Here is a 12746-nt window from a genome sequence, read left to right as displayed (position 1 = left end):
GCTCCTTCCCCGCCAGCGAGGTGACGTTCCACGTCCCTAGAGCTAGTTTCCGTGTCCAGGGATCGGGTTGTCTAGGCCCCCGCCTTCGACTGCCGCCTGATCCTCTCTGCACCGGCCCCTTATGGTCCCTCCTGTGGGTGGTGAGCCCACGGGAGGGCGGCCCCATTTCGCTCATTCGGGCTGGCCCGGCCGGGCCCCATGGGGAAAGGCCCGGCCACCAGGCGCTCGCGAACGAGCCCCAACCCTAGACTTAAATCTAGATATGACTTACTTGTCAGATGCAGACGCTGCTGAAAGTAGGCTACTCCGTGCTGTCTTCTCTGCAATGTTACACACTTTTTCGAGCTTTTACCTGGGCACGTTTACAAATTTGTGCGCACAGATTGCAAAACCGTGCGCATTGATTGGAAAACCGTGCGAACAGTTTATAAAACTGAGGGCACGGATTATGAATCCATTCAAACAGATTATAAAACCGAGGGAATGGATTTTTATTCTCTGGCCATGGTTTAGTATTTATTTTCTCAGCTGACCCCAAGGCGGCTCCGTAGTTTAGCCACAGCGATGTGGATCTGCCTAAGCGGCAGAAATCACTTGCAGTTCCGCTAGTGACAACGGGAGGCATCTGAAATTGTCCCCCTTGGCTGTTTTGACCAATTAGTTACTTACTTCTGAGAAAAGATGCTTACCAACATAAAAAAACGGAGTAGTTCAGTAATCTCTGTTCATTAAAATGAAACTCACCAAAAGACAATGCACGGAATTTGAGCGTATTTCTCTGCTATAGCCTACTGGCAGTTCAAGAGAACAGTGACAGCCCCCGCAGAAACGGTTCATTAACGAAAATGGCTGCATGCCATTTGTATTTAAAATACAGCTGTCAGCTGGTATTTTGTTTTGGTTGACAACTAAAGCTAGCACTATTAATAGGCTACGATATTAACAGATGCAACTGTAGGTCCAATCCTTGACCACGCTTTATTACATTGTCTCAATAGACCTTGAGGGTGACGATATAGATTTTATTGTGTTCTTGTACTAGTCAAATTTGCTATTCGACTGACGTGTTGGTAGTCCGGTCAGGACTTTTCAGTATTGTAGTACCTCCTACAAGCTTACCTATTGGTTTTCCGCGACGGGGAACAAAAAAATAAAAATAGAACACCTCTCTATTTTTTCCCGTCGGCTGTCGCCATGGCCATTGCTGCCTTCCACTGCAAGAAGCATGGCGGGAAGCCTTTTTTAAATGGTGAGCAATGGAGCGCTTCCACTTTTAACAACTGCATGTCGCTTGTGTGAACTGGGGTGAGGACCTTCACCGCGGCTGGTCTGTAACCTTGACGGTTAAAGTGCCTTTAATCTTTAACTGTCAATACATTTAAATGGCCAGTGGCACAAACAGCACTTAATGTTGAGGAGTAAGTTTCACACATCTCCATTTTCTGTATATGCACATACACTGCTGTTTTAGTCAGAGTTGGGGAGTACATGCAATGGATTAGCCTACAAAAAACAGTAACTGCAATCTGTAACGTTACCAGCCGAAAATTGTAATCGGATTACAGATACTTAGAAAAAAAAGTATTATTACTTCTTTGATTACATCTGTTGAAAATGCATATTTGCTAGAAAGAATTATGACATGTGCATGTTTGATTTGTTGATCTTTTTTTTCTTCAATAGTTATTATAACCCAAATATAAGTTGCACGACTCAGTTCTTGTGTGTGAACACCATGTGCGCAAAGGTAGGCGCTAACCAGATAAGTGACCGATGTAGAGCTAGTTTAATTTTCTCCGGTTATGGCTGATAACAACAGAGCTTACATTAGTATTAACTGACCCAAAATGTGATTTAGGAATCTACAATCGACGCATCTTTCTCAGAACAATGATAGGCGGTACCTGTTTTTTTTTCTTTTTCAGATAAGACTTGTTTAGAAGATGAGGCAACTGTAGGTAACTGTAATGGCGCTGCCGTCAAGATAAAACATTATAGAATTTATCACAATATTTGAGGAGGAAAGGTGTGTCAGGAAGCACTCTGTCAACTGATGATGATTTGCATTTGATGCAGCCACCTCAACTCCATATAAGTAGACCATGTGATTCTGCTTGCTCTGAAATCTCAGAAAAATTAGAGAATTTTTTATAATTGAATGCTGACGACATTCACTTTGAGCTAAGAGTGCAAGTGTAAATCAGTTCATTTCGGTTATTTGCGTTTTGAAAATCCATCATTGGTGGCCCTAATAATCACAGGTTAGACCAGTCATATTTAATTGGAAAGCAATGGTTTACAAACCTATTAAAAAGGCACTGTACATTACCCATAAGGTAAAATGCAAATTCATTTTTTGGCCTTCTATGTAAACTACATTGATTGATCTGGCAAAAGGTGTTCAATTGGTTATATTCCTATTTGTCTTCTAATGCTTCTTAATATGATAGTAATCTTAAAGGAATTCAAAGTAATAAGATTATATTACTGAGTTTGAGTAATCCAAAAGTTACATTACTGATTACAAATGTGGACAGGTAACTTATAAGTGTAACAGATTACATTTAAAAAGTAACCTTACCCAACCCTGGTTTTAGTAACCCTTTTCAAAATCCTATCTGGTCACCTCATATATGGTTATAGCCTGCAAAGAGACACACAGACACACTCACTCTTCTCAAATGTTATCTGCTGCTCTGAACATTTAATTGAGCTAGCTTTTTTTTAACTAAAAATCTTCAGATCAAAATTGCATTATCTTTAAAGGTAAGTTTTTTTAAATGTTACTATTTCATGACCTTAGATAGTTCATGTAACAGCAACATGATGTTGGCCTACATAATGGTCCAGGACGTTCTACTGGAGCTATGTATGTGTATAGGATATGGCTCTGCATTGTAATCTGTTGTCTCCATCTCCTGGCCACAATGAGGACGTGTAAGCGTAGCTGAATGACTATGGTGCATTCTGAAAGTATTCAGACACCTTCACTTTATGCAAATTTTGTGTCACAGACTTAATTTCTTTAAAAATACCTCCAATCTACACAAAATACAAAGTATTCAGACCCTTTGCCATGCAATTGACCTCAGATGCATCGTATGTCCTTCGATCATCTATAAGATGTCTCCAGAACTCAGGATTAAATTGATTTGACATGATTTAGAAAGAGATGCATTTGTCTAAACATGGTTCCACACTTCACTGATCAAAAACCAATGAACCTCTTCCAAAAGATGGCCGTCCAGCCAAATTAAGTAACCAGACAGGAATGGAAGTGGCTCAGAACCCTATGGTCACTAACAGAGCATCAGCGTTTCTCTGCAGAAAAGGGAGAACCTGCCAGAAGGACAACCATCTCTGCAGCACTATGTCAATCGGGCCTTTACAGTAGTGACTTTGCTAATTCCGATCCATATGGTGAAGCATGAGGGTGGGAGCATCAGGCTATGGGGATGCTTCTCAGTGGCAGGCATGGGGAGACTGGTAAGGATTGGGGGAAGGACTAACGGAGCAAAATAGTCCTTTAAGAAAACTTGATCCAGAACACACAGGACCTCAGACTGGGGACCTTTCATCTTTCAGCATGAAAGTGACCCAAAGAATTCAGCCAAGTCGATGCTGGAGTGGCTTCAGGATAAATTTGTGAATTTCCTTGATTGACCCAGCCAAAGCCCAATCTTGAACCAAATTACGCATTTGCAGTTAACCGAATCTCCCAATCCAATCTTGCAGAGGTTGAGAGGATCTTCAATGAAGAATGGGAAAAACTGCCCAAATCCAGGTGTGTAAAGCTGGTAGGAGCACACCCAAGAAGACAAGAAGCTGCCTGGAAAAAGGTAACACATACGTGAGGATGCTGTTTGTGGACTACAGTTCTGCATTCAAAACCACTGTGCCCGCCAAGCTTGTTCCTAAGCTCAGGACCCTAGGAATTAACATCTCCCTCTGCAATTGGATCCTGAGGAGACTCAAGAAGTTTGGCATGTCAGTAAAAACTCTCACCAACTTCCTCAGGTGCACCATTGAAAGCATCCACTCAGGCTGCATTACTGCCTGGTATAGCAGCTGCTCCACTGCAGACCACAAGTCCATCCAGAGGGTGGTAAAGTCTGTGGTGCGCATCATCAGCTGCCATCTCCCCTCCGGAAAGCACAGAAAATCATCAAATATTACAGCTACCCAAGCTACAGTCTGTTCACACTGCTGCCATCTGGTAGATGCTACCAGAGCACAGTTTGTGCCCTCAGGCCATAAGGCACCTCAACCAGCAACACTGATCCATGATCATACTGGTCTCACACAAACTTTCCAGATGCTCTGATGTCCGTTCAGGTACTTTTAATGGGCATTAGAATGTTCCTATGAATATACCATTTATAAGCATAATACACTCAATATCTTCTTGCTATATTTTTGCTGTGTATAAATATTTCTTCTTAAAATCTCACTAAAATGCCACAATTCATGTGCTTATTACACTCATATGTATCTATGATATTCAATAATTCTACCAATTGCTGCTAGTTAACACTAATGTACAGTATATTACTGCCATACTTGTCATATCTACATGTTCAATAACACTAGCCAGATTGCTGCTAGTTTACAGTACTCTTTTCTTTTTTATCTGCTGCTGGTGTACAGTGTTATGAATATCGTTGCTTTATTTTATTATAATTTATTGTCTGGCTATATTTTTGCTTATGTATTCTTCTACTTAACTCTCACTTCATAGGCAAATTGTCAAGTGCCATGTCACAACACTTTCATTGTGTAGGATGACACTATGTTCGGTGCATTTGACAAATAAACCTTGAAACTTGAAGGAGATAAGAAGCTGTCATCGCTGCGAAAAGCACTTCTACCAAGTATTGAATAAATTTCAAGTAATGTGTTTTCACTAGTAGTGTGTAGACTGACCGCCAAAATCTTTTAAACTTAATGTGAACCCTGAAAACTGATTATTTTCCGAAGGTGCTGTATATCAAAGGTTTGTGTGAATATACAGTTGTGCTCATAAGTTTGCATACTCTGGCAGAAAATGTGAAATTATGGCATTGATTTTGAAAATGACTGATCATGCAAAAAAACTTTTATTTAAGGATAGTGATCATATGAAGCCATTTATTATCACATAGTTGTTTGGCTCCTTTTTAAATCCTAATGATAACAGAAATAACACCCAAATGGACCTGAGCAAGTTTACATACCCTTGAATATTTGGGCTTGTTACAGACACACAAGGTGACACACATAGGTGTAAATGACAATTAAAGGTGAATTTCCCACACCTGTGGATTTTAAAGTTGCAATTAGTGTCTGTGTATAAATAGTCAATGAGTTTGTTAGTTCTCACGTGGATGCACTGAGCAGGCTAGATACTGAGCCATGGGGAGCAGAAAAGAACTGTCAAAAGACATACGTAACAAAGTAATGGAACTTTATAATGGATGAAAAACAGAAAAGGATGTAAAAAGATATCCAAAGCTTTGCAAATGCCAGTCAGTACTGTTCAATCACTTATTAAGAAGTGGAAAATTCAGGGATCTCTTGATACCAAGCCAAGGTCAGGTAGACCAAGAAAGATTTCAGCCAAAACTGCCAAACAAAATTTGGGATACAAAGAAAAACGCACAGGTAACCTCTGGAGAAATACAGGCTGCTCTGGAAAAAGACAGTGTGGTTGTTTCAAGGAGCACAATATGACAATACTTGAACAAAAATGTGCTGCATGGTTGAGTTTACTGCGTCAGTGTAACAAAAAAGCCTAGTTACAATATGCCCAACAACACCATGACACGCCTCACAGCTTCTGGCACAGTGTAATTTGGAGTGACGAGACCAAAATGTAGCTTTATGGTCACAACTATAAGCGCTATGTTTGAAGAGGGGTCAACAAGGCCTATTGTGAACAGAATACCACCCCCACTGTAAAGCATGATGGTGGCTTACTGATGTTTTGTGGGTGTGTGAGCTTCAATGTCACAGGGAATCTTGTGAAAATTGATGGCAAGATTAATGCAGCATGTTATCAGAAAATACTGGCAGACAATTTGCATTCTTCTGCACGAAAGCTGCGAATGACACGCTCTTGGACTTTCCAGCACGACAATGAGTACAAGGCCAAGTTGAACCTCCAGTGGTAACAGAAGAAAAAGGTGAAGGTTCTGGATTGGCCATCACTGTCTCCTGACCTTAATATCATCGAGCTGCTCTGGGGAGACCTCAAGCGTGCGGTTCAAAGACTTTGCATGACCAAACACTTTACATGACCTGGAGGCATTTTGTTAAGTCGAATGGGCAGCTACCTGCAAGAATTCAGGGCCTCAGACAACTATTACAAAAGACTGCACGCTGTCATTGATGCTAAAGGGAGAAATACACAGTATTAAGAATGCAGACCTTTGAACAGGGGTCCGTTCATTTTTTGCTTTGTTGCCATATTTTGTTTGATTGTGCCATTCTGTTATAACCTTAAGTTGAATATGAATCCCATAAGAAATATAATACTTGTTTTGCCTGCTCACTCATGTTTTCTTTACAAATGGTACATACATTACCAATGCTCCAAGGATATGCAAACCTTTGAGGACAACTGTATCTCATCTTAGCACCCAGAAAGTGCAATTTCACCGGACTTTATTTTTACATTACTTAACCACTTTAGGCATACAAAGTTTCATTTGTCAGAAAGCAGTCAGATTCTGTGACAACCCAACTGTTAAAGAACAGGATTGACCTCCAACATGTCATTTTTCATCAGATATTGTGCAGAATTCTAATAACTGAAGGCTACTTCACTCATCTGTAAAAGAGAGACAGAAAATGTATATTTATTCTGAGAACAAGTATTTGATACACTGCCGATTTTGCTGGTTTTCCCACTTACAAAGCATGTAGAAGTCTGTACTCTTCAACTGGGAATGATGGAATCTAAAACAAAAATCCAGAAAATCACATTGTATGACTTCTAAGTACAAACCCGATTCCAAAAAAGTTGGGACACTGTAAAATTATGAATAAAAACAGAATGCAATGATATTCAGAATACAACATAGATGACATATCAAATGTTTAAACTGAGAAAATTTATCACTTTAAGGGAAAAATAAGTTGATTTTAAATTTCATGGCATCAACACATCTCAAAAAAAGTTGGGACCAAGCCATGTTTACCACTGTGTGGCATCCCCTCTTCTTTTTATAACAGACTGCAAACGTCTGGGGACTGAGGAGATAATTTGCTCAAGTTTATGAATAGGAATGTTGTCCCATTCTTGTCTAATACAGGCTTCTAGTTGCTCAACTGTCTTAGGTCTTCTTTGTCGCACCTTCCTCTTTATGATGCGCCACATGTTTTCTATGGGTGAAAGATCTGGACTGCAGGCTGGCCATTTCAGTATCCTTCTTCTATGCAGCCATGACATTGTGACTGATGCAGTATGTGGTCTGGCATTGTCATGTTGGAAAATGCAAGGTCTTCCCTGAAAGAGACAACGTCTGGATGGGAGCACATGTTGTTCCAGAACTTGGATGCGTAGCTCTCAAGAAATCCAAAATGAGCCAATATTTGGCATGACATGTCTCACATTCAACATTCAATATGTTATCTATATTCTATTGTGAATTAAATATAAGTTTCTGAGATTTGTAAATTATTCCATTCCTTTTTTAATCACAATTTGTACAGTGTCCCAACTTTTTTGGAATCGGGTTTGTAATTAATTTGCATTTTATTGCATGACACAAGTATTTGATACATCAGAAAAGCAGAACTTAATATTTGGTACAGAAACCTTTGTTTGCAATTACAGACATCATTCGTTTTCTGTAGTTCTTAACCAGGTTTGCACACACTGCAGCAGGGATTTTGGCCCACTTCTCCATACAGACCTTCTCCAGATCCTTCAGATTTTGAAGCTGTCGCTGGGCAACACAGATTTTCAGCTCCCTCCAAAGATTTTCTATTGGTTACAGGTCTGGAGACTGGCTAGACCACTCCAGGACCTTGTGATGCTTCTTACGGAGCCACTCCTTAGTTGCCCTGGCTGTGTGTTTCGGGTCGTTGTCATGCTGGAAGACCCAGCCACGACCCATCTTCAATGCTCTTACTGAGGGAAGGAGGTTGTTGGCCAAGATATCGCAATTCATGGCCACATCCATCCTCCCCTCAATACGGTGCAGTCGTCCTGCCCCTTTGCAGAAAAGTGTTCTTGGGGTTGTATTCATCCTTCTTCCTCCAAACACAGCAAGTGGAGTTTAGACCAAAAAGCTCTATTTTTGTTTCATCAGACCACATGACCTTCTCCCATTCCTCCTCTGGATCATCCAGATGGTCATTGGCAAACTTCAGACGGGCCTGGACATGCGCTGGCTTGAGCAGGGGGACCTTGCATGCGCTGCAGGATTTTAATCCATGACGGCGTAGTGTGTTACTAATGGTTTTCTTTGAGACTGTGGTCCCATCTCTCTTCAGGTCATTCACCAGGTCCTGCCGTGTAGTTCTGGGCTGATCGCTCACCTTCATGATCATTGATGCCCCACGAGGTGAGATCTTGAATGGATCCCCAGACCGAGGGAGATTGACCTTCATCTTCCATTTTCTAATAATTGCGCCAACAGTTGTTGCCTTCTCACCAAGCTGCTTGCCTATTTGCTCAATAATTGTGCCACACATTCGAGAGAGAAATATGTATTTCTTGATTAAGAATGTTTCTTTTAAACATTTACCCTTCCATCTATTTTTCCCATTAAATTCAAGATAATTTTTCAGACTTTTTTGCTGTCTCCAAAAATGTAGGGGACTGTTCAACAAAAATATAAGCCAATCCAAAAACTGACTGACTGTATTCTTGGTAAGCAACTCGTCCCCAGGGTGAACCACCGCTCATCGTCCACAAGGCCCATTATCCCCTGATCCAGGTCAGATTAAAACATATAAACTATAAAGAATGTTACTGTGGTTGATTATCAAGTGGTATTCTTACTTACTGTTTTTTATGGAAATACGCCAACAGCAATGGAATGCTTTTCAATCCATGAGAGGGAAAATAAAGAGGAAATCAGAAAGCATAAATGGTGAGGCCAAATCTGATCAAATCTTTTGAAAAATTAGGCAAAGAAAACAAATATGGTAACTTCAAGACCCTCTTGTCAAAAGTGGAGTAGCATAGCTGAAAGTTCACCCTGGCCAGGTCTGAGTAACAGCTTGATTTTCATAACACAAGACATTGTCTTCTTATTTTTGTGAAGAGGGGCAGCCATTGAACAGTTAATCTCTTTAGTATGGCCTAAGACAAGTGTTTCTCAACTTGTGGGTCACAAGACCAATTTAGGTCGCTAGAGGTTTTAAATGGGTCGCAAATGTGTAAAAAAAAGAAAACTACTTGCCAGAATTTAACAGCTTAACTACTAAAAAGTGTGTGGATATTATAATGAACATACACACTCACATAATTGAATTATCTGGAAAAAAATCTTAAATTGCAGTTTTAAATATACAGTCATGTAAATAAGTACACACCATTTTTTTCACATTTTTGCACACTTTCATGGATCAAGGTAACCCAATATAACAAATCACAGGTTTTTGGGGGGAAAACATTCATGCAATTAAAGTTAACAGAAACATTATTTCAGCATGTGGAAAAAGAAGATCCATCCCTACATTTACCTTCACACGCAATAGCTAAAATTTGAACCAGGTGCACAAAAATCTGTGTAAGTTATTAGGGAGTAACTTTGGAGGGTCCAGCCTCGCAAAAAGATTAGAAACTTGGTCTAGTTTGGTCTTAACCATACGGGTGTGTGGTTAACACATCGTGCAAATATCAAAATACCCTATCCGCGGCCCTCAGAAGAATGGACCTAGCCAACTTGACTTCAGTCAACCTTGAATTACACATAATACCAGATCATTTCTGAGGAGAATGTGAGGCTTTTGTCAAAAAGTTGAACTCAACATAGATCTTGTAACCAGAATTCTGTAACACACAAGTAACCCTACAACTGAATGGTTAAAAAAGGAAAAATGGAGCATAACAGGAATGGCAGAGTCAAAGCCCAGATCTCTATCCTATAAAAGTGCTTGGGGGGGGGGCATGCATGTAAGAAAGGCCTTGAACATAAAGTGTCTCAGGCAATGTAAGAGACTGGTAGAGTAACAAGAAATTGCTAAATGAAGTTATTTCAGCCAAAGGGGGGGAAACACCAGCAATTGAAGCTAAGGGTGTACTTCTTCTGCACCATGAAATTGCATTTCTGTTGAATTTAAATTAAGTGATTGGAAAAATATAATCTTTCATTGTAATTTGTTCAATTAGGTTACCTTTATCAGTCAGCAGTGTTGACATGATGATTACACATCCTGTGTGAGAAATTTCCAGGATGTGTACTTTTTCCACGACTGTAGTGGTACAGCGTACATGTATGAGCGGCACTATTTAGCAGACTGTGGACTCAAATAAGGGAGCTTGACAACACTTGGAACAATATGAAGTTGACCATGTTCCTTCATGTAATTGGTAAAATGACTGTAAATATAAAATATACAATACCTTTTTATTTTTTTATTTCATTGACAAAAAAGGTTTTTGCACCCAGGTTCAATTTAGGTGACTAGGCATAACATTTGGACAACCACTGGCCTAAGGCCTTCCAAGTGCTGTGGACACAACCCAGACACTGACCACTGGTCCTTGGCAGGTATTTTATTTCATATATAGACGCTTTCTGCAATCAAAAGTGAGTGCAATCAAACAACAGCAAATACAAACATTACCCATGTAGTTTGAACCAGGAACACAGGGTTAACACTGGGACTCTTCCTGGGATAAAGGTACACACCACAAGATGGCATCATCATACACAGTGGAGTAGCACTCCGCTTTAAAGACAACAGCAACATCCTTTTGAATTTCCCAAAACGTCTGACCACATTGGAAAATGCCAAGAGTCAATAGGCAGATTGTGACTATGTTAGTGATTAGTTACCCTGCAGTGTATGATGACGACATTTCGTGTGCACCTTTAAGCTAGGTCATCTGGAGACCACAGGAGCCTACCAGAGGGGATGTCGCAAAAGCAGGACCAAAGAATTAGCAGACGTTTCTAAATATTCTCAGAAAAACTGATATTTCCTTGTTCAGAGACAGACAGGAATTCAACTTTAACCTTTGTAATACTCAATGAAACCACCAGCAACATCTGAATCCGGATCAGAGCATTGATCATGGTAACTATTGATCCTGCTTATATAAGGTGAGTGGCGCAGAGGGTAGGGACCAGGAGGTCCATTTTAGACGTGGCAGGGACAACGGTTACTCGCCAATCACTGAGCCCGACCTCTACAGTCCAGCCTGTGACATAACACAGGATGATACCATTACACACACCCAAACCCTCAGCCCATTGTAAGCCTCACCAGAGAGGAGAGAGATATAGTCCTCTGCTGAATCCCAAACTAGTTCCTTACACCCCTTCCCCCACATCTCGCCGGACACCCATCGGTTGTCGACAAAACAGAGGTCAGTTTCCCGGGGAATCAAGAAACAGGACCAACTTAGAAACACACATATGACTTAAAAGTTCATGAATTAAATAAACTGAGCATGCAAAACTCCTGTAGTTTCACAACTTGAACTGGAGATAAAGTTGAACATTGAGTTTGGGGGGTATTTTGTTAGTTGTAATTACATGTCACATCTTGAAATGACAAGCTGCATAGGTCATATCATTAGGCACCTTTAAAAAAACATCATGAAGTAGTGAGACCTACAGAACAAGTCGTGTGTGTTAGGATATCACTATGAATACGACTGACTCAGTTACAGTGTCTGTTGGAGGGGTCTAACTGGGGCCAAGAAGGGACTGGTTTGGGATTCAGCACTCCTCTCACTCTTGCCATTTCACCCCGCTTCTTACTCCGACAGCAAAGAGAGAAATTAAAAATGAGAAATATCCGTCCATCAGCAGGAGCCTATCAGAGGCAGTCAGGTAGGACACATTTGAATCAATACCTGTCCAGTGGCTGTGGGGGAAGCAGAGGGGTTTGTGGGGGAAATGGGATTTGTTTAATAGTAGCACATGGACCCCCAACACTCTGTGTTTGTGTATGACTGTGTAAGAGAAAGACCAGGGTACCGTGTGTGTGCAGGGCGTGGTGTGACAGAGAGAGAGACCGGGGCTATGTGCAGGGTGTGGTGTGACAGAGAGAGAGACCGGGGCTATGTGCAGGGCGTGGTGTGACAGAGAGAGAGAGAGAGACCGGGGCTATGTGCAGGGCGTGGTGTGACAGAGAGAGAGAGAGAGAGACCGGGGCTATGTGCAGGGCGTGGTGTGACAGAGAGAGAGAGAGAGAGACCGGGGCTATGTGCAGGGCGTGGTGTGACAGAGAGAGAGAGAGAGAGACCGGGGCTATGTGCAGGGCGTGGTGTGACAGAGAGAGAGAGAGAGACCGGGGCTATGTGCAGGGCGTGGTGTGACAGAGAGAGAGAGAGAGACCGGGGCTATGTGCAGGGCGTGGTGTGACAGAGAGAGAGAGAGAGACCGGGGCTATGTGCAGGGCGTGGTGTGACAGAGAGAGAGAGAGAGACCGGGGCTATGTGCAGGGCGTGGTGTGACAGAGAGAGAGAGAGAGACCGGGGCTATGTGCAGGGCGTGGTGTGACAGAGAGAGAGAGACCGGGGCTATGTGCAGGGCGTGGTGTGACAGAGAGAGAGAGACCGGGGCTATGTGCAGGGCGTG

Source organism: Esox lucius, chromosome 5, assembly GCF_011004845.1.
Source record: "Esox lucius isolate fEsoLuc1 chromosome 5, fEsoLuc1.pri, whole genome shotgun sequence".
Lineage (NCBI taxonomy): Eukaryota > Metazoa > Chordata > Actinopteri > Esociformes > Esocidae > Esox > Esox lucius.
This window is presented reverse-complemented; position numbering follows the sequence as displayed.